Raw genomic sequence first — 18,970 nt, 5'->3', positions numbered from 1 at the left:
CCATACAAAAACTAAATTAAATTTTTCATTATATCCAAGGGAAGTAACATTATGGATATATTTATGCCGCTGCAGATTTCTTCTGCCCTCTCTCCATGCACAAGTTGCTCAAAACACATTTAATCTAGGAGAAATATATGGTATTTATGCAACAGTAGACTGCCTCTCTCTCTCTCTCTCTCTCCACTACTTTTAGGTATGCAATAATTTAACTTTCTCCAAATGTACGAACTATTCATAATTCTGTAATTTCTGCATTTCATATAACCATCTGTTACTTCTTTCAAATGAACGCACTAACTTTGGAAGCTTGAATTTCAAGTCAATGGGCCTTGTGGGCGTGTTCCATTTGAATAGGGTTCATCTTGTGAATAATAATAATAATAATAATAATAATAATAATAATAATAATAATAATAATAATAATAATAATAATAATAATAATAAATAAGTAACGTTAGGAATAAATCCACATATTTGAAGAATTTCTGTATTCTCTCCACTCACGAACTCACAAAAATCCAGCACTCATTAAAAAAAAGCAACATTAGAAATACATCTGATGATTTCTCTCTCTCTCTCTCTCTCTCTCTCTCTCTCTCTCTCTCTCTCTCCATGAACTACTCAAAACTCTGCATTAATTCCAAGGGGGAGGGGGAGGGCAGTAGCTTTAGGGGCGTATGGAGGACATCTAATAACTCTAAAAGCTTTCCTTGACTGTGATCTCGTTTGCACCATGATGATGATGATTTGTTGCCAGACGTCACGGCTGCTAAGGTGGAATATTAATAATATGGTTCTTTGTAAAGAGATTATTCCATCGGTGTCTTATGCATATATGTCTCTTGAATATTAATTTGTAAAGCTTTCAATGATGTAATTATTAACAAAACCGAAATTCCTCTGATTGCTATCATATAACTATTAATATCGGTAGTAGCCATCTGCTTAGGTTTTGCTTGCTTGCTCATGCATTTCTTAAAATCTATTGATCTTCGTTATTTTCTTGGCAAAACGGCCATATTCATCAAAGTTCATCTGATCAATTCCATTCTGTGTAGGACATAAAGAAAAAAGATCCGCAAAATTCCTGGCGACAAAAAATCCAGCTTGAAAAAAACTTATGGAACCTCTCCTAAAAATCTCACAGAAAATATTGAAATCATTACAAAAAAAAGGCGGGGGGGGGGAGCCTCCTGGATGTCACCAAGATTCGTAACCTGGAAACTACATGAAAACTTTTTCACTATTCCATTTCACATTAATTCCAGCTGACCAGCTTACAAGGCACAATAGAAAAAAAATGTGGCAGGGCAAAAAGGTCTAGTTCCTCTGGTAGCATAGCCGGAAGGGAAATGGGTATGACCTACCGGGAACAAGGACTAGAAGGAAATAGTATTTATTTCTAATTGGAAAAAAGGCTTGTGGAAAGCAGATATGTCTACCGCAGGAAACACAGACTACAGGGAATATGGCCTTGATGGAAACGCGTGTCAATGCCAGCGAGAACATAAAATAGACGCGCGCAGTTATAAATGACAATTAAAACATAACCTGGCAAAAACAGTTACAATTTTAGTGTCACTGTGAGCACGTCCTGGAGGAAAATAGATGCAGATGGCACTGGGAACGTACAAATGATGCCAAGAATCCAGCCAAATGAGGGAATGGGGCATTTGTTTACTTTTACTAAAAGCACAATCTTAGGAGAAACGGATGGAACAATGCAATTTTTTATATATGCAAAACGACCTCTTAACTTCACTATTTTCTAATGTCTTGATGTACAAATTTTACACTGCAAGGCTTTAAATACTTAAGAAAACGAATAAAGAAAACCATCTGCCCAAGAGGGTAGCGACCTACGCTAGCTGGGAGACTCAGGTGAGTGAACCATGTACACTAAAGAGTTTGAAAACGCCTCTTGTAAGAAAAAACAAAAAGCCAACATTTATGTTTGAAGGAAATAAATCCTCAATATGTACAAAAAACTCCGCTGCTAACCCCGAAATGGCCAACAGCAGGCCATTTTGGGCCATAACCTCCTTAATTTGGTCTGGTTAAACTAAGATATACTTAACTTTTAATTTGGGACGGCCAAGCTTTGGGAGCAATTTCAAACACAATGAGAGAGAGAGCAATTCCATCAAAGGAAGTTTATCTTGTTTAGTATCCAAAACAGCAACTTCCTTCAGGCTGTCTCAAACCAGAATAGAAATGAACTTCACATTCAGACTGTCTTAAATCGGAGTAGAAATGAACTTCACATTCATACTGTCTCAAACCGGAATAGAAATGAACTTCACATTCAGACTGTCTCAAACCGGAATAGAAATGAACTTCACATTCAGACTGTCTCAAAAGGGAATAGAAATGAACTTCACATTCAGACTGTCTGAAACCGGAATAGAAATGAGCTTCACCTTCAGACTGTCTCAAGCCGGAATACAAATGAACTTCACCTTCAGGCTGTCTGAAACCGGAATAGAAATGAACTTCACATTCAGACTGTCTAAAACCGGAATAGAAATGAACTTCACCTTCAGACTGTCTCAAACCGGAATGGAAATGAACTTCAAAAGGTTTGAGCTAACTACAGATTTCTCCTTCCTTCGCATGATGCTAAAGGAACAGCCTTCGCTTGTTTGTGATGGGCGAATCAATGATACCGACTTCCAGAATATTACTGATAAAAAAATCAAACACAAAAAGTTCAAGCAGGGTTGCTGTGAAACATATATTTGCAAAATAAAATAATTTAACAAGATTCAAAGATCATATCAGATCTGAGGACTGCACATTTCCTTATTTTTCTGACTTATTATAGCCTTACGTTTATCTTATTTTAATGGAATTTGGTATGTACCTATCTTGTGCTTTCTTATTTTTGTATACAGGCACCCTATGCAGTGGAGGCTTCTGTGGCAGGTCAATAGTCATTTAGCCTTATTTCTGGGGAATAATAATAATAATAATAATAATAATAATAATAATAATAATAATAATAATAATAATAATAATAATAATAATGTTCATGATGAAACAACTAAATCAGGGCAGTTAATACTGTTCAGCTCAATCACACCGTTTATGTTACCATCTTCATCAATTCAATTAATTCAACCTTATAAATATAATTTCACTTCTAATCGCAGACTGTTCCTTATAATTCAAGCAGTAACTCGATTACAAAAATACTACAATTTAGCAACTTATTATCGAGAGCTGATTGAATGCATACCCCCTCCACTCTTTCCGTCTAGCTACAAACGCTGGGCTTCGTTATTTCATGGATATCGTTTGGGAGTCTCAAAAACCAAGGTCAGAGGCTTCTGATTGGCAACGCGTACCATTCACCTTTCTTGCAGCAACCAGAACTTATTTGGGCAATGATGTCAGCGTCAGTTTTTCAGCATTATGAAAAAATCATTGGATTTTTTTTTATTTATTATTTTCTGAAATGTTTCCGATAATTGCAGATGGCAGTCAGAGGCACCATGATATCTGTTCATTTCAGATTAAATTTTCTGACAACATAACTGCCTGCCTCCCCCCTCCCCCATCCTCAACCCTTCAATTAAACTCGAGTCTGTAGGGCCTGAGTTACTTAATCCGAGAACTTAGTAGTTAGTGGAACTATTAAATTTATAAAGTTAGTTTCCATGTAATTCAGTGCCAAGACAGGTATATGGTTTCGCAATATCGTCTTAAGGAAAATGAACACACCAACGCCAGAGAACTTGGTAATTACCAAGCCTCGTAATTGCCTGTACTTTACGAATGCGGGACTAAATGTACTTTCCTGAGAAATATGTTGAATTTCAAGAGTGTTCCCACATACTGGGTCGTTTTTGTAATTTTTTCCTTTCTTAATTTTACGTCCGTTTACAAAAGTCCCTTCAGTCTCTATCTCCTTCTACGACTCCTTAAAATCCTTGGTTGTCCAGCAAACAAATGAACCAATCATTCAGTCACAAAGGATTAAAAACAAACCGGCACACGGGATATCATGACCGTTCAAAATCTTAGACACTCGGCTTGACAAGACGTAAGTATAGTGACCACTCACTCGGGATGGAAACTTCGCCTGCCTTTGTCCATAACCCCAATGAAAATTTTACTTGGAGATTACGAAATCTATTTTTGCTGCAGGGGGCTGGCAAATGACTTTCTAACGAATACATTATTCACTGAGTTGATACATAATAGACTATTCATTTTTAATCAAAGATAAGCCCGTATTCATATGGAACAAGCCAACAGGATCCACTGACTTTCTTATCTCTGAGTCTTTTGAAATAGTCTTATACACTTTTCCATTATTTTCCTACATTGTCATCATAATATTCCTGATGTAACGCCACAATGCCAAGCCAAACAAAAAACCCTCGACGCTGCAACAAATAAAAGCTTCCTCTGAATTGGAGAACAAGGAATGATGATGTTATCCACGATTCTTTCAATACCTGTAGCACTGCAATGTTCAATGAATCCGAACACGGACAGGAAGTAAATAAAAAGGTAGTTGTCACCAATCTCCCTTCCACTGCTACTGTCCGTCGTGAAGAATGATTTATATAAACAATCTTGACGTTTAAATTAAATTTATCATTCAAATTGAAGCAAATATTAATCGCACGATGAAATTCAAATAATGAAAGTTCGTGCTCTTCTTGTAACTTCAAAACGTAACAAATCCCAAACATAAAAGAACCTAACAAATCCTATGCATAAAGGAACAAAAGACTGCTTTTCATATATTATCAAATGTTAACCAATAACTGAAACCAAGCAACAGTCGGTACCACGGAGCTGAAGACATCTGAAGATTCATTACGGTCAAAACAAAAAGGGCAAAATAAACCACGATTTGACCTTCACCATTTAGGTGTCTATTTCGATCTCTTAAAGACTTCACAAAGTAATGACCAATTCTCACTAAACTGCTAAAACCTCTCAGCATTAATCATTCATCCTTGTAATTACGGTTCTTTAAAGTTCTAAATTTCCTCAGTCAATCCTTACAGTTATCTCTGAGAATCCTGACTTCTAATGGGTCTTCTGTTGAGAGAAGAAAACCTCATTAGAAGAACCAAAATGTTTTTCTCATTATATAAAGGAACTTCGAATATAAAAAACTTACAGAAAGGGATAATACTTTCCAAAAATAACCTGTCAATTTTTTTTGGTACGGAACTTGACGGACTGGGCTATCAAATACTCTGAAAATGCCATAGGATCTGGGGAAACAAAAGCAAAGAGAGAATATCTGAGCTTAAAAGTAAAACTGATCTTGTACTGACTCAAAATAGTGATCAATATCATAAATCAAAATCACGGCGATACAATACGAAGTTAGCTTCGTCATTAGCCCTTGGATATATTTTGAAAGTTTTTGGCGATCAGCATCCCTTCCTTTCAATTGAGGGGTAGGGGTGGCTACTGTGTCATCACAGCCTTTTATTTAAACCTTTAGCCGCGCTGCGCCGGGTAATGACTAAACAGCCAGCGACCTTAAATCATGGGCCGTACCACAGCCTCTGTAACATGGCCTTCTAGTTTTGGATTTCAGACCCCTTCGCTGGGTCGGGGGGGCGGCCGCTGCAACACTCCTTTACTCAATTTGCTATTAGTTTGCATTTGTCTATTCTTCTGTTATTTGTTATATTTTCCTCATTTTACTGCTTTCTTGTAATTTAATTTGTTTTGTTTTTTCACATAAGGTCATGATACTCTGTGGAAGCTTAGAGGAAAAACTCGTTGCCTTGAGTTTGCTTCAAAAGAATGAATGGTTCTGATGAACAGCAATGATTACCTTCATGAGAATATTTAGAACCCGTGGTCAATATCCTAGTATATGTTATCTTACAAAAATTAGTGAACAGTTCTTTACATAGCCGTATGTACAAAAAAATATAAAAATATTCGCATAAAATAAATAACGTGATCACAGGCTGATGTTTCATGTTTAAGCCACCTACAATAACATTTCTAAATCAAACAGAATACAACATAATAAACTACAAATTGCTAGAGGCAAGGAAACATGTATAATCAAGGTTAGCTTAACCGAATAGAGAATACAGTCGATCAGTGTGTGTAGAACGAACTGTATCACTTCCGGCAACTGAACCATACACAAGGCGATGTAAACATATTACACCACATATTCTTTGAGTTCTGTCTCTCAATTATTATTTTGATGCAGTGATATCTAAAATAGAAATGAACGAAATCACCCCCTAAATCACAACCTCGGCCATCTTACCATGAAAGAATGCTAACACTATTCCCAACCACTTGAGAACGCTGTGTGAAATCAGGCTTACAAAAACGTGGAAATATGCACATAGTTAACCTAACAGTTTACGAAGAGATTTTCCTTCTGCTAACTCACTTACAAAGACTATTTAAAAACATGACCTGATATCAGAATAGAATAGAATATAGAATTTAGGCCAAGGGCCAATCGCTGGGACCTATGAGGTCATTCAGCGGTGAAACGGAAACTGACAGCAAAAAGGTTTTCCAGGTGACAGGAGGAAACCATCGCAGTTGCACCATGAAATTGTTAGGAGAGGGTGGAAAGTAAGATGGAAGAAAGAGAATGTGAACGGAGGTACAGTGAAACGCATGAAAAGAGCTGCAGCTAGGGGTCGAAGGGACGCTGCAAAGAACCTTAAGTAATGCCTACAGTGCACCTCATAAAGCACACTGACGGTACTACCCCCCTAAAAGGACGACCTGATATTGGTTTCGAAGTATTTTTTCTGTTGTTGTTTCTTCATCGCCCAATATGAAGAAATAATCCTATCCTTTATTTTCATCATACGAAAAGGAGACTTTTTCTGAAGCGTTTCTAAAAGCTGAAAAATAAATATTTCTACGAATGACGAGAGAGAGAGAGAGAGAGAGAGAGAGAGAGAGAGAGAGAGAGAGAGAGAGAGAGAGAGAGAGAGAACCAAGAACAAATCAACTTCAGGTATATTCCTGAATTAGGGGAAATGTAGTCTTGATGGTTTATTTGAGAGACTATTTCACACGGGTATTAATGTAGTCTTGATGGTTTATTTGAGAGAGAGAGAGAGAGAGAGAGAGAGAGAGAGAGAGAGAGTTTAAAACTGTATTCTTTAATTACTATTTCACACGGGTATTAATGTTGTCTTGATGATTTATTTGAGAGGAGAGAGAGAGAGAGAGAGAGAGAGAGAGAGAGAGAGAGAGAGAGAGAGAGAGAGAGAGAGAGAGAGAGAGAGAGAGCAAAATCAACCACAATTAGGCACCAACAGAGAAGTAAGTAAAAGAGATTATCATCCACTCTCCATCAAAACCGAAATAGGCATTGTGAGCAGGAAAGCATCCAATTCCAAAGAAAGCAAAAGAAAATCCCTTCAAAAAGTGGAGTTTTCACTATACGTCGGGGATAACCAATTAACTTGGCAACTCATTTTCATATATAATGTTTTTTTTCGCTCATGGAAAGAGAGAAGAGCTGCACGCTGTGCCATAAATACACTGGCCTCCGATTTCCATACAATTAAGGTGGGAAGCTTCACCGGTGGCAATGGATAATAATAATAATAATAATAATAATAATAATAATAATAATAATAATAATAATAATGTTCATCGCCATAGATAACCCTACAGTTCAATGGATAATAATAATAATAATAATAATAATAATAATAATAATAATAACGTTCATCGCCACAGCTAAGCCTACAATAAATATGGATACATTAACTTCTCAACTTAACGAACTTCTGTACTTATCAGCTAACTATTTTGATTATTTATCGCTATACTACCATTTCAGATGTGATCTTAATAATAATAATAATAATAATAATAATGTTCATCGCCACAGCTAAGCCTCCAGTTCGTAAGCGATGAGTTAATAATAATAATAATAATAATAATAATAATAATAATAATAATAATAATAATAATGTTCATCGCCACAGCTAAGCCTCCAGTTCATAAGCGATGAATTAATAATAATAATAATAATAATAATAATAATAATAATAATAATAATATAATAATAATAATAATAATGTTCATCGCCACAGCTAAGCCTCCAGTTCGTAAGCGATGAAAAAAAAAAAATAATAATAATAATAACGTTCATCAGCCTACAGTTCGTAAGCGATGAAATAACAATCACATGAAAAGTGGATACGGTGACTTGCCAACATGAAGGGTTTTCTGTACCTATTACATATATTTTTATGCTACCACTTCAAACTTTACACTTAGACTGAATGTTAAGTGTAAAGTACAAGTTAGTTTAGGTTAGGAAATATTTAGAATGGCTGTTAGCTGTAGGATATCTATAAAATATTCGATTGCAGGATATAATACATGGTCTTTGCTACTTATTATTATTATTATTATTATTATTATTATTATTATTATTATTATTATTATTATTATTAAGTAGATGTACCCTATTCATATAAAACATGCCAACAGGGTCCACTGACTTGAAATTCAAGCTTCCAAAGAATATGGTGCTCATTAGGAAGCAAGAGAAGAAAAAGGGAAATACAGAAAGAGATCTCACTTATTAAAAAGACAAATTAATAAATTCATAAATAGATAAAAATGTATTCAAATGCAAGGAGAACAGCATAAGGGTAGTAATGCATTCATCTTCGCTTGAACCGTAATAATAATAATAATAATAATGTTCATCGCCACAGCTAAGCCTCCAGTTCATAAGCGATGAATTAATAATAATAATAATAATAATAATAATAATAATAATAATAATAATAATAATATAATAATAATAATAATAATGTTCATCGCCACAGCTAAGCCTCCAGTTCGTAAGCGATGAAAAAAAAAAATAATAATAATAACGTTCATCAGCCTACAGTTCGTAAGCGATGAAATAACAATCACATGAAAAGTGGATACGGTGACTTGCCAACATGAAGGGTTTTCTGTACCTATTACATATATTTTTATGCTACCACTTCAAACTTTACACTTAGACTGAATGTTAAGTGTAAAGTACAAGTTAGTTTAGGTTAGGAAATATTTAGAATGGCTGTTAGCTGTAGGATATCTATAAAATATTCGATTGCAGGATATAATACATGGTCTTTGCTACTTATTATTATTATTATTATTATTATTATTATTATTATTATTATTATTATTATTAATAAGTAGATGTACCCTATTCATATAAAACATGCCAACAGGGTCCACTGACTTGAAATTCAAGCTTCCAAAGAATATGGTGCTCATTAGGAAGCAAGAGAAGAAAAAGGGAAATACAGAAAGAGATCTCACTTATTAAAAAGACAAATTAATAAATTCATAAATAGATAAAAATGTATTCAAATGCAAGGAGAACAGCATAAGGGTAGTAATGCATTCATCTTCGCTTGAACCGCTGAAGTTCCAATGGCACGACATCCTCAGGGAGACTGTTCCACATTGCAACGGTGCGAGGAATAAAGGGCCTCTGCAACTTAACCAGAAAGCCAAGCGCCCAAGGCGTCTTGTAAGCTGAGGTGCTTCTGCATTTTATTCTTTTATCAAATTGTTCAGATTAACCAGATAATCTTCGGGCAAAAGAGTATGGACAGCGTTTTGATATATCAGACTCCGTGATTGGCGTGAACCGTTCTCACACACGAAAGTTGACGTCCTTACTTGGAATGGAAGATAGAATTTAGGCCAAAGGCCAAGCGCTGGGACCTATGAGGTCATTCAGCGCTGAAAGGGAAATTAAGAGTAGAAAGGTTTGAAAGGTGTAACAGGAGGAAAACCTCGTAGTTGCACTCTCAATCAATTGTTAAGGAGAGAGTGGAAAGAATTATACAAGAAAGAATACGGATGGAGGTACAGCAAAGGGAATGAAAGAGGTTGCAGCTGGGTGCCGAAGGGACGCTGCAAAGAACATTAAGTAATGCCTACAGTGCACCGCACGAGGTGCACTGAAGGCACTACCCCCCTTAATGGGGTTTACTTGGAAAGAGAAAAGTCTAGAAAACTTTTAAACATAAATGAAACGGAATTTACGTACAGATAAGGAACTCTTTCCCATATTGCCACAGTTTGAAATGTGGAAAGGCTGCAATAGCCCATCCCACCCCCGCTCGCCCACATAAAAAAACATCAAAAATAAAATTTGTTCAAATAATCTAAACCAACGACAAATTTCTCTGCCAACAGACATTACCACGACAGCGAAAACACTGTATCAAGTCAGCATGACATACACATATATTATTTTATTATTATTATTCAGACGATGAAACCTATTCATATGGAACAAGCCCACAGGGGCCATTGACTTGAAATTCAAGCTTCCAATGAATACGGTGTTCATTAGGAAGAAGCAAGAGGAGGTAAATGGAAATGCAGAATGAAGAGATCCCACTTATTAAAAAAAATAATAATAAATTAAAAATAATAATAAATTAACAAACAGATAAAAAATGTATTAAAATGCAAGGAAAATAGTATTAGGGTAGCAATGCAGAAATATCAGAGAGAAACGAAAACCACTTAGGCTACTCCAAGACAGCAGTGAGCAAGCAGAATCAACAACGAAACGAAATCAGCGAGGAAAAAAAAAAGATGTCGAACGCTACCCACGCAGAAAAAATTTGCAATGCACATTTATTGCATAAAAGAGTATGATGACATTGCATGACCTAAGGGACGAGGCCTCTGAGCTAAATGATGATTCCCACGAAAACCATCAAACGCTTCTTCCTGCGCTGCGGGTCAGAGGCTAATAGACTGCAAATAGATTCCACTTGAGATACAGCTGAACAAGATTTCAACGTTAACAATTAAGGAAAGGGAACAGAACGCCACATCAATTTTCTTTTAAATAATACAAGGTTGTAACGATTCTTCTCATGAGAGATGCAATGCCAGATTTTTAAACAGATTATATAGAAACAAGATGAAGAGATTAAATATATAAAAGAAAGATGACGTCAAAATGACGACTGGCTTAGATAACACTATTACATTAATAACATTAACGTAATTAAAGTATTACGTACACCATATACACCATAGGCTTATATGGATGAACACTATAGGAACAAATGAATTGTAAAAAAAAAAACCCACAGTCGCTCGTAGGTGTATTTAAGCATCTAAAATACATAAACACACAAATATGCCAATAACGTGATTTAGACATGTCTAAAGATTTTTTTCTTGGTAGGCCTATGAGAAGCTACGCCGGTCAAAGACCCCCACAGTGACGGTTATACAGGTCAGATGCTCACTCGTCTCCCAAGGAGTCTTAGGGCGAATTTTGTCCCGAGAGCAATTGCTAAGGTACCAGCAATTAAAGGAATGTTGGCCCTAACTTTACAAATCTAAGTCTAGACTTACTCTTTTCCTTCCCTCATTTCAGTTGTAACGGCAGAAGAAATGTCGATTAAGCAATCCTTCCCTTTTTGTATTCCGCTCGAACCCGTGCCATATATATGCTTTAGGTTATTGTACTATTCGTTGTAACGTTAAAATTCTGCCATTTTTACAAAGGGCATGGGGTAGTATTGCAAGCAATGCAAGAAAAAATAAACAAAATAAATGAAAAAGGACCGATAAACTGTGGGAATAAAACTATAAATATTACATTTTGGATAAAAAAGCGAAATAAAGTGTGTGAGAGAGAGAGAGAGAGAGAGAGAGAGAGAGAGAGAGAGAGAGAGAGAGGGGGAGGAACAGAAACACAACATCAATGTCTTCATGACTCCCAAGGCCTTTTTTTATGTTTTTTTTTTAGCTAAATATCCGAAAGGAAACCTTGAGACTTTCAGGACACGGTACCCACGAGCTACGGTTAACACATACACACACAGAGAGAGAGAGAGAGAGAGAGAGAGAGAGAGAGAGAGAGAGAGAGAGAGAGAGTTTACATGCTATTAAAGAAAGTTTAGTACATCACTACTACGAAACAGAGACGAAAGTTTTCGGATGAGCCTGTAGAGTGCATATGCCTCAACATTATTCCATCCTTTAGAAAAGTTTTATCAAAAGTATCGACTTCCTAAAGAGCAGCGACCTTTCCAACGACAAAAATTTCTCGGGATTCGAACTGAGAGTGGCTTGATTTCCTAGTGACAACCGTTACGGTTTTCAAATAGCCACCTATTTACATATTATATATAAAAAAGTCCTTAATTTCCGTTAACGAGTTCTAGACCTATCATCACAAGTAAATTTTTCAAGAGAATACACCTGAAGATTTCGTAACTTTCCAGTTTAATTCCATTACCAGGAAACTGTCAACGTTTCCAGAATCATAGTAAGCGTTTAAATGTATCCCTATACATCAATAATAACATCCTCACTGAAACAATACAACACTATTTTATAACAGAGCTTGAAATTCTCTTAATGTGCAAGAAAAATAACGGTAATTTTCAAAACAGAGACCATTAGGCCTACTGTCCGGGCGTTTCCTCACTTACCTTAGGAGAAAAACTTGGATGATGAAGGTTGAGGGAGAAGTCAGTCAGTATTCGGTGAAAAAAAAAATAAGATCTCACTCACTGAAGAAGAAGAGGCTCTTGGCTTTTTCGTAGAATGATCCCAAAAATGATTTCGTTTCTTCACTATTGGGGGGAAAGGAAGCGACCATCTAAACTTGTTGCAATTATTTTCAAAGGAATTTTTTTTTCCTCATTCAAAAAATTTAAAATAAAAGAACCTGCGATACTTATGTACATGAAACCCGATGGGAAACGCGCGCGCGCGCTCGTGGGTGTGTGTGTGCATGAGTATGTATGGCTTGGGAGATTGTATGTGTATATATGGGTATATATTATAAATGTTGTGTAAACATGTATGCTTAAGTAATTACAAAACGTGTACGAATGTGAGTCTATGGATTATTAAATATTGTGTGTACGCCTGTGCAATGGATGCGTATATACATGTACATCTATATAAAGACTAAACGACAGATATGCAGGTACGCTGATGTAGGTACATAATATGTGTAGGCATGAGCGTTTGTACCGAACAGGCTACAAATGAGTCTACAGGTGAAACTCTATTTAGATAAATGAAGTTTTAGTCAATTCAAGTTTAGCAATGTTAGGAGAACGAGTAAACTACTCCTGAAGACTACAATTTAGCGTTGGCAAATTAATGAGTCGGCGTGTGTGTGTGTGTGTGTGTGTGTGTGTGTGTGTGTGTGTGTGTGTGTGTGTGTATGTGGGCAGGGTGTCATCCGACCTGTGTTATGGGTGGGGCTAATGATGGCTAATTGAGTCTTCTCTTTCAAAAGCATAACATTCACATTTGTTTTATGGCAAGTGTGTCGGTGTGCGTGAGGAGAGACTAACATCACACGAAGCAAAAAGCGTGAGATATCTGGCGGAGGATATGGCAAGGGGGAGTTCCGTTCGCACTCTCTCTCTCTCTCTCTCTCTCTCTCTCTCTCTCTCTCTCTCTCTCTCTCTCTCTCTCCCCACACACCCACATACTTAGGATTTTAATTTGGTTTATCTTACACCACTTTCACACTGCTAAAAATACTTTTAGGCCTAGGTCTCATGATAAATTCTATTTTAGGGATTCAGTGTAGGGGTAACACATGTGTGTGTGTTTCTATAAGCGCAAGTATATGTAAGGCAACAAAATAGTTATCTATATTGTTAGTTTTAAGCTCCTGTAAGTACTTTATTATACTTAGGGCATTCTGCAGATTTATGTGATGTATACTGTGAATATGTAAGACACCAGAGTAGACATATTTCGTTCTTTTTATGAGCCTACAAGCCTTAAAATAAACAAGTAGGCCTAGCCCCAAAGGAAAATGTCTGTATATGGATGGACAGAATGTATACTGAGCGAATGTGTCTATGCCTATGACATAATTATTTCTACTGGCCTTGGCTAACTTACTCAAAACTAAAACGACTTTTTTTACAAGTATGCTTAGGCCTATTGAGATGTACTAATATAGTGTTTCAGATAATGCATATTATAAGCGTGTACGTATGTGTATTTATATATGACACCAAAAGTAGCGTCCGTCGCACACAAATCGTAAAAATCGTTAAATAAAATCGACAATTATAATCAATATGAGTATAGCTTCATCGTTTAAACTTAAATAATACTTTCAGACACTTTCGAGGTAGAAAAAAACCAACACTATTACAGACGGGAAAAACATTAGGCTCATCCACAAAGCTCACAGGTCCTTTTCTGCTGCATTTGTAGGGGGAACAACAACTACGGAGGCAGGAAGCGGTTTTGTAGAACGTCAAAAAAGATTTAAAAAAAAAAAATTAAAGGTTTGAGGTGTCGCACTTTCAATGAATAAAATGGGACAAGAGAGGAATAATGATGGTGTTTGGCCGGGCTACACACACAAGGTTTGGTTCACACAGACACACACGTTAACACACTGCAGTTGTCATTTGAAATTCTCCTTTTTATAAATATGCATTTTAGTTATATTAACAATAGCACTAAGCTTTTATATCTGATTATAATTATGATAATGAGGCAACTATTAATATCATCATTATTATTATTATCCTTCTTATTATCGGTAATGATTATTTTATTTATTATGACATTTGATGTTGCATTTTCGTTAATTTTTTTTAAATTGCTACAGCTATTACTACAACTACTAATTTTTCTAAGGATTTTATCAAGATAAGTTTTCTGCTTTCACTGAATTAGTGCGTTACCTGATAGGCAGGGAGTAGTTTTTCTCATGATTTTTCAAAACCTGCTTTCATTGTGAGGGAGATTTCAACCACTGAAGAGAGAAGATCTGTTAAGCTTTTTTTTTTCTGAGTCACTTCATACAGACCGCGAGTCAAAGCTGTACTTTTCTTCTTTTCTTTTAGACCTGGGGTTTCGACCAAAGCTTCTCAATAAAGTTGCATTAGTTCTCTGTGCGAGAGAGCCTATCACTTGAACAGTTAAGCCAGCCGGTTCTCCCACGGCCGTTAAAATCACTGTTCTCTGACAACATTATCTTCGAAAGCGACCGCGCAAACGTTAGGCCTCGCAAAAGGACGACAACGGCAAGCAATAAGGCTTGCAATTTCGATTTCGGGGGAAAATTTCAGCCTATTCACACCAGTAGTAAGGAACTTCTCACAGCAAGAGCGTCATATATACGCGCCGCAGCGGGCAGACGCCTCACGAATGACCAAGCCTTTCCTAAAACGCCCACTGCCGCTGCCGGCCGACAGATCAACATATCGTACGCACCTGACCCTCTTCAACTCCCCAACACCCCCCCACCCACTCTCTCTCTCTCTCTCTCTCTCTCTCTCTCTCTCTCTCTCTCTCTCTCTCTCTTTCCTCTAATCGTTACCGTGTGAAGCTAAGCGGTTATCAATGCAACCAATCTAAATGTGCTATGACGTTTCGATACAGCGATTGCCAAGCACCAAGGGCTCAGAAATGAAATTCACACGCTTCGTAAACGGTACGTATAGAAGGCCAGATACTGTCATAAAATTTTGAGAAGGCAGTCTAGCGAAGATGTCCTCACCTTTACTTTGGGGGAAAAACTAATAAAAAGGTGATACTTTCCTCTACACATCTCATTCGTGCTGGGATTTATGGGCACATTATTGTCAGCTTTCAGTGCAACGAACGCTCAATGGAAATCGCAAGGTACAACAAACTTGCCTTTAGCTTTTTCATGTTCATGGGCTGAACCGAGCCCGTTCGTTCTACGTCTGGAAGGGATGAGGCCCCGCCCCCATGGTGTCGCTGGCAAGAGGCGTTATTACACTGGCGAGGAAGAAGTAAGGGAAGAATAACGACAGAGTCAACGTTATTGAATAAAGGCATAGATAAAAAAAAAATGAGAGAAAAAAAAGTGAATACTAAACATATGCAAATAAGTGAGTTCTCTTAGGTATTCGATGAAGAAACAAGTCTCGTTTATGAGATGTTGAGAGAAGGGAAAAAAAGATAGCTCGCAGAGATAGAACCTAAAGCTGGGAACTTGAGTCTAAATATGCATGACGGATATTTTCAGCCTTGCCATAACTAGACCGAGTGACCCTCGATATGCCATATCTTTATGGAGGGGTCAGCAGCAGTAGCAGCAACATCAAGTTGTCGTAGTTCATCTCTGCAATGTAGCCCTCGAAAATTGGAGAGATTAAAGAGAACCTAGAATAACGTGGGTGCACACGACAGTACGCCAACCATCTGCAGTAACTAGCTCGGAGAGGGAGGGCGGGAGGAATTTCGCCAGTTGGTGAATGACGAAACTCTTTCTGTCAAGTGTTTCAATTAAACTCTCGCGACACCAACGCCCTTCTGCGTGAGAGTTCATTCAGAAAAGTGCGCTTTCCAGATGTACTCGTAAAGTTACTGGGAAGGGGAGGGGCGAGGAATCTAGATTGTGATGAGCTCACACATACACTCTCGTGCCCCATTGTGACCCGCTGTCGCTGACAACAGATTTCCAAAGTATGGCGCAAGATTATGACTTGACTTTTTTGGCTGTGGTGTAGCAATGACAAAATGGATATATTCTGCAAGTACTCTATATGATTAAATAGCATTCTACATCTTCGTGTTTAATTTTGTGCAAATAATGTAATATTCTCACTGCGTTTGGTGATACAGATTCACAAGTACAATATTGCATGAAAGAATCTTTTAGTTCGTGACTGAAACACTTACATAGATATGCAACAAATTTATCTGTATACTGTACAGCAATTCCGTTTTACAATTTACACATGGATTTTATGTCAATAAATACATAGAAAATCCTTGACTACTATGGTCACCTGACCTACACACACACACACAGTAATATACATACATAAATATATATATATATATATGTGTGTGTGTGTGTATGTATATATATATAGTGTATGTGTGTGTGCACGTATGCGCGTGCATGTGTGTGTGACAATATATTCAAATAATCGCTAAAAAAAAATTCCAAATTTCAGTTCTCAAACTTTCTGATTTCCACAAATCTTGCTTTCAACATGAAAAGTCAAACACTTCACTTTTTACTGTTTGACTTTTCATGTTGAAAGTAAATATAATATATATATATATATATATATATATATATATACATACATATATATATATATATATATATATATATACATTAAACAGAGGCGGACAGGAATACTCTTGATTAGTCATTTGATTGCATGTTTATTCCCAACGTTTCATAATCCATGATTACATGATTACTGTATTCAGGGCATTCCCGTCCCTTGCTCATTGGTATATATATATATATATATATATATATATATATATATATATATATATATATATATATATATATATATATATATATATATATATATATATATATATATATATATATATATGTGTATGTATGTATATATATATATATATTACATATATACATATATATAAAAATATACACTATACATAGAATGTGAGTGCCGTGCGCACGAGAGCGTTTGTAAAACTAATAACGTCAGGTCTTCCATCCATGGAAAACCCCTAATGCTTCATTCTACGGGCAAGACATGCCACGTTTCGTTACTCTTGTCCCTTGCCGACCTCTCGATAGCATCAAAATCGCAAAAATTCCACTCTTATTTGGCCAAATTGAGGAGTTTGTTTTCTTCAAGTAACATTTGAGGCCATTTATTACACTCAAGTTCCGGAACTGTCATCAAGAGCTTGCAATTGATGGCAATCTGCGTTCCGGTTTGGGAATTTCGTCCTAATGGTCTTTTCAACTTAATGAAAATATATATTTTTTTAGTTCTTTTCGGGTTCAAACTCAATTACCAACTAGTAAAAAATGCGCCGAAGAAACTTCGGCGCAATCGAGTTTTCTGTACAGCCACTACAGCGTATAATCAAGGCCACCGAAAATAGATCTCTTTCGGAGGTCTCGGTATAAATGCTCTATGAGCCACGGCCCATCAAACTTTAACCACGGCCCGGTGGTGGCATATCCTATATAACTGCCAGAAGCACGATTATGGCTAACTTTAACCTTAAATAAAATGTTAAAAAATACTGAGGCTAGAGGGCTGCAATTTGGTATGTTTGATGATTGGAGGGTAGATGATCCGTAGTTTTTAAGATCTGAGGGCGGACAGAAAAAGGGCGGACAGAAAAAAGTGCTGACAGAAAAAAGTGCGGACAGAAAAAAGTGCTTACAGAAAAAAGTGCGGACAGACAGACAACGCCGGCACAATAGTTTTCTTTTACAGAAAACTAAAAACCGTACCATATGTCTTCTGATGCTCATACTTTATTAAGCAAAATTACCAATACTTTGCAAAAAAAAAAAATTAAAATGTTCTAGCGAAAAATGTAATCATACGAAAACCAGTTTTCGTACAAACATCGGGTGTAACGGGGGAAACTGAGGAATGCATCCCACATATCACTCGCATACAATGTGGCATCAGGGATACATATTTTTCCTTTTATCTATTAAGGAAAAAATCGCTAAATCCCTTTCAAATCTCAGGAATACATATTCTAAAGTTTTCTTCATAGCACAAGAACGATAACTCTTTCAAAACTCTTATTTGGTCTTTTTTTTTATAATATTAGGTTAGAGTTCAAAAGCCCATATTAGCCACATTTTTTTGCACTTTACCAATCTACAGGCCATCTTCAGGCAAGGACCCGTACTGGCATAAAGCTGAATTAGCCTCAAACAACAAACTAACCTCATAAATTCAACATCAGCTTAAGAAACTCTTTCGCAAGGTTCAAATTAAACGAGGAACCAGATCGGCTCCGCCCGGAGAGAAGAAACAGATGACCAATGCAGCTGTCTACATCAGCGTAGAATACTTCAACTGAATTCGCGGCTAACTAGTCCAAAGGCTTCGTTATCACGCCCGGACAACCCACGGATCCCAAGTGCGTCCCATTTCCTAAAGGCAGGTTGCCAGTGGGCGAAAACGAAATCTTCAAGAGACATGTCAACTCCAAAGCTATCTCAACT

General features: G+C 36.7%; 1 protein-coding gene across 11 annotated transcripts in view; it reads right to left on the bottom strand.

The window, feature by feature from the left end:
• Positions 1-18,970, bottom strand: part of mAChR-A (muscarinic Acetylcholine Receptor, A-type) — a 762,830-nt gene that overhangs the window by 673,812 nt on the left and 70,048 nt on the right. For 4 of the 11 annotated variants that reach the window (XM_067121256.1, XM_067121251.1, XM_067121247.1 and 1 more), the window contains exons 1-2: positions 14,709-15,186; positions 12,468-12,611 (exon numbers count right to left, since the gene is read on the bottom strand). The exons of 2 other annotated variants lie outside the window; for them this stretch is intronic. The gene's annotated coding sequence lies outside the window, so the exon portion shown is untranslated. Of the gene's footprint in view, positions 1-12,467; positions 12,612-14,708; positions 15,187-18,970 lie in introns of those variants that run through there. 5 more of the 11 variants (XM_067121252.1, XM_067121248.1, XM_067121253.1 and 2 more) reach the window with 3 other exon arrangements.

This window comes from Macrobrachium rosenbergii, chromosome 19 (assembly GCF_040412425.1).
Source record: "Macrobrachium rosenbergii isolate ZJJX-2024 chromosome 19, ASM4041242v1, whole genome shotgun sequence".
Taxonomy (NCBI): domain Eukaryota; kingdom Metazoa; phylum Arthropoda; class Malacostraca; order Decapoda; family Palaemonidae; genus Macrobrachium; species Macrobrachium rosenbergii.
This window is presented reverse-complemented; position numbering and strand designations above follow the sequence as displayed.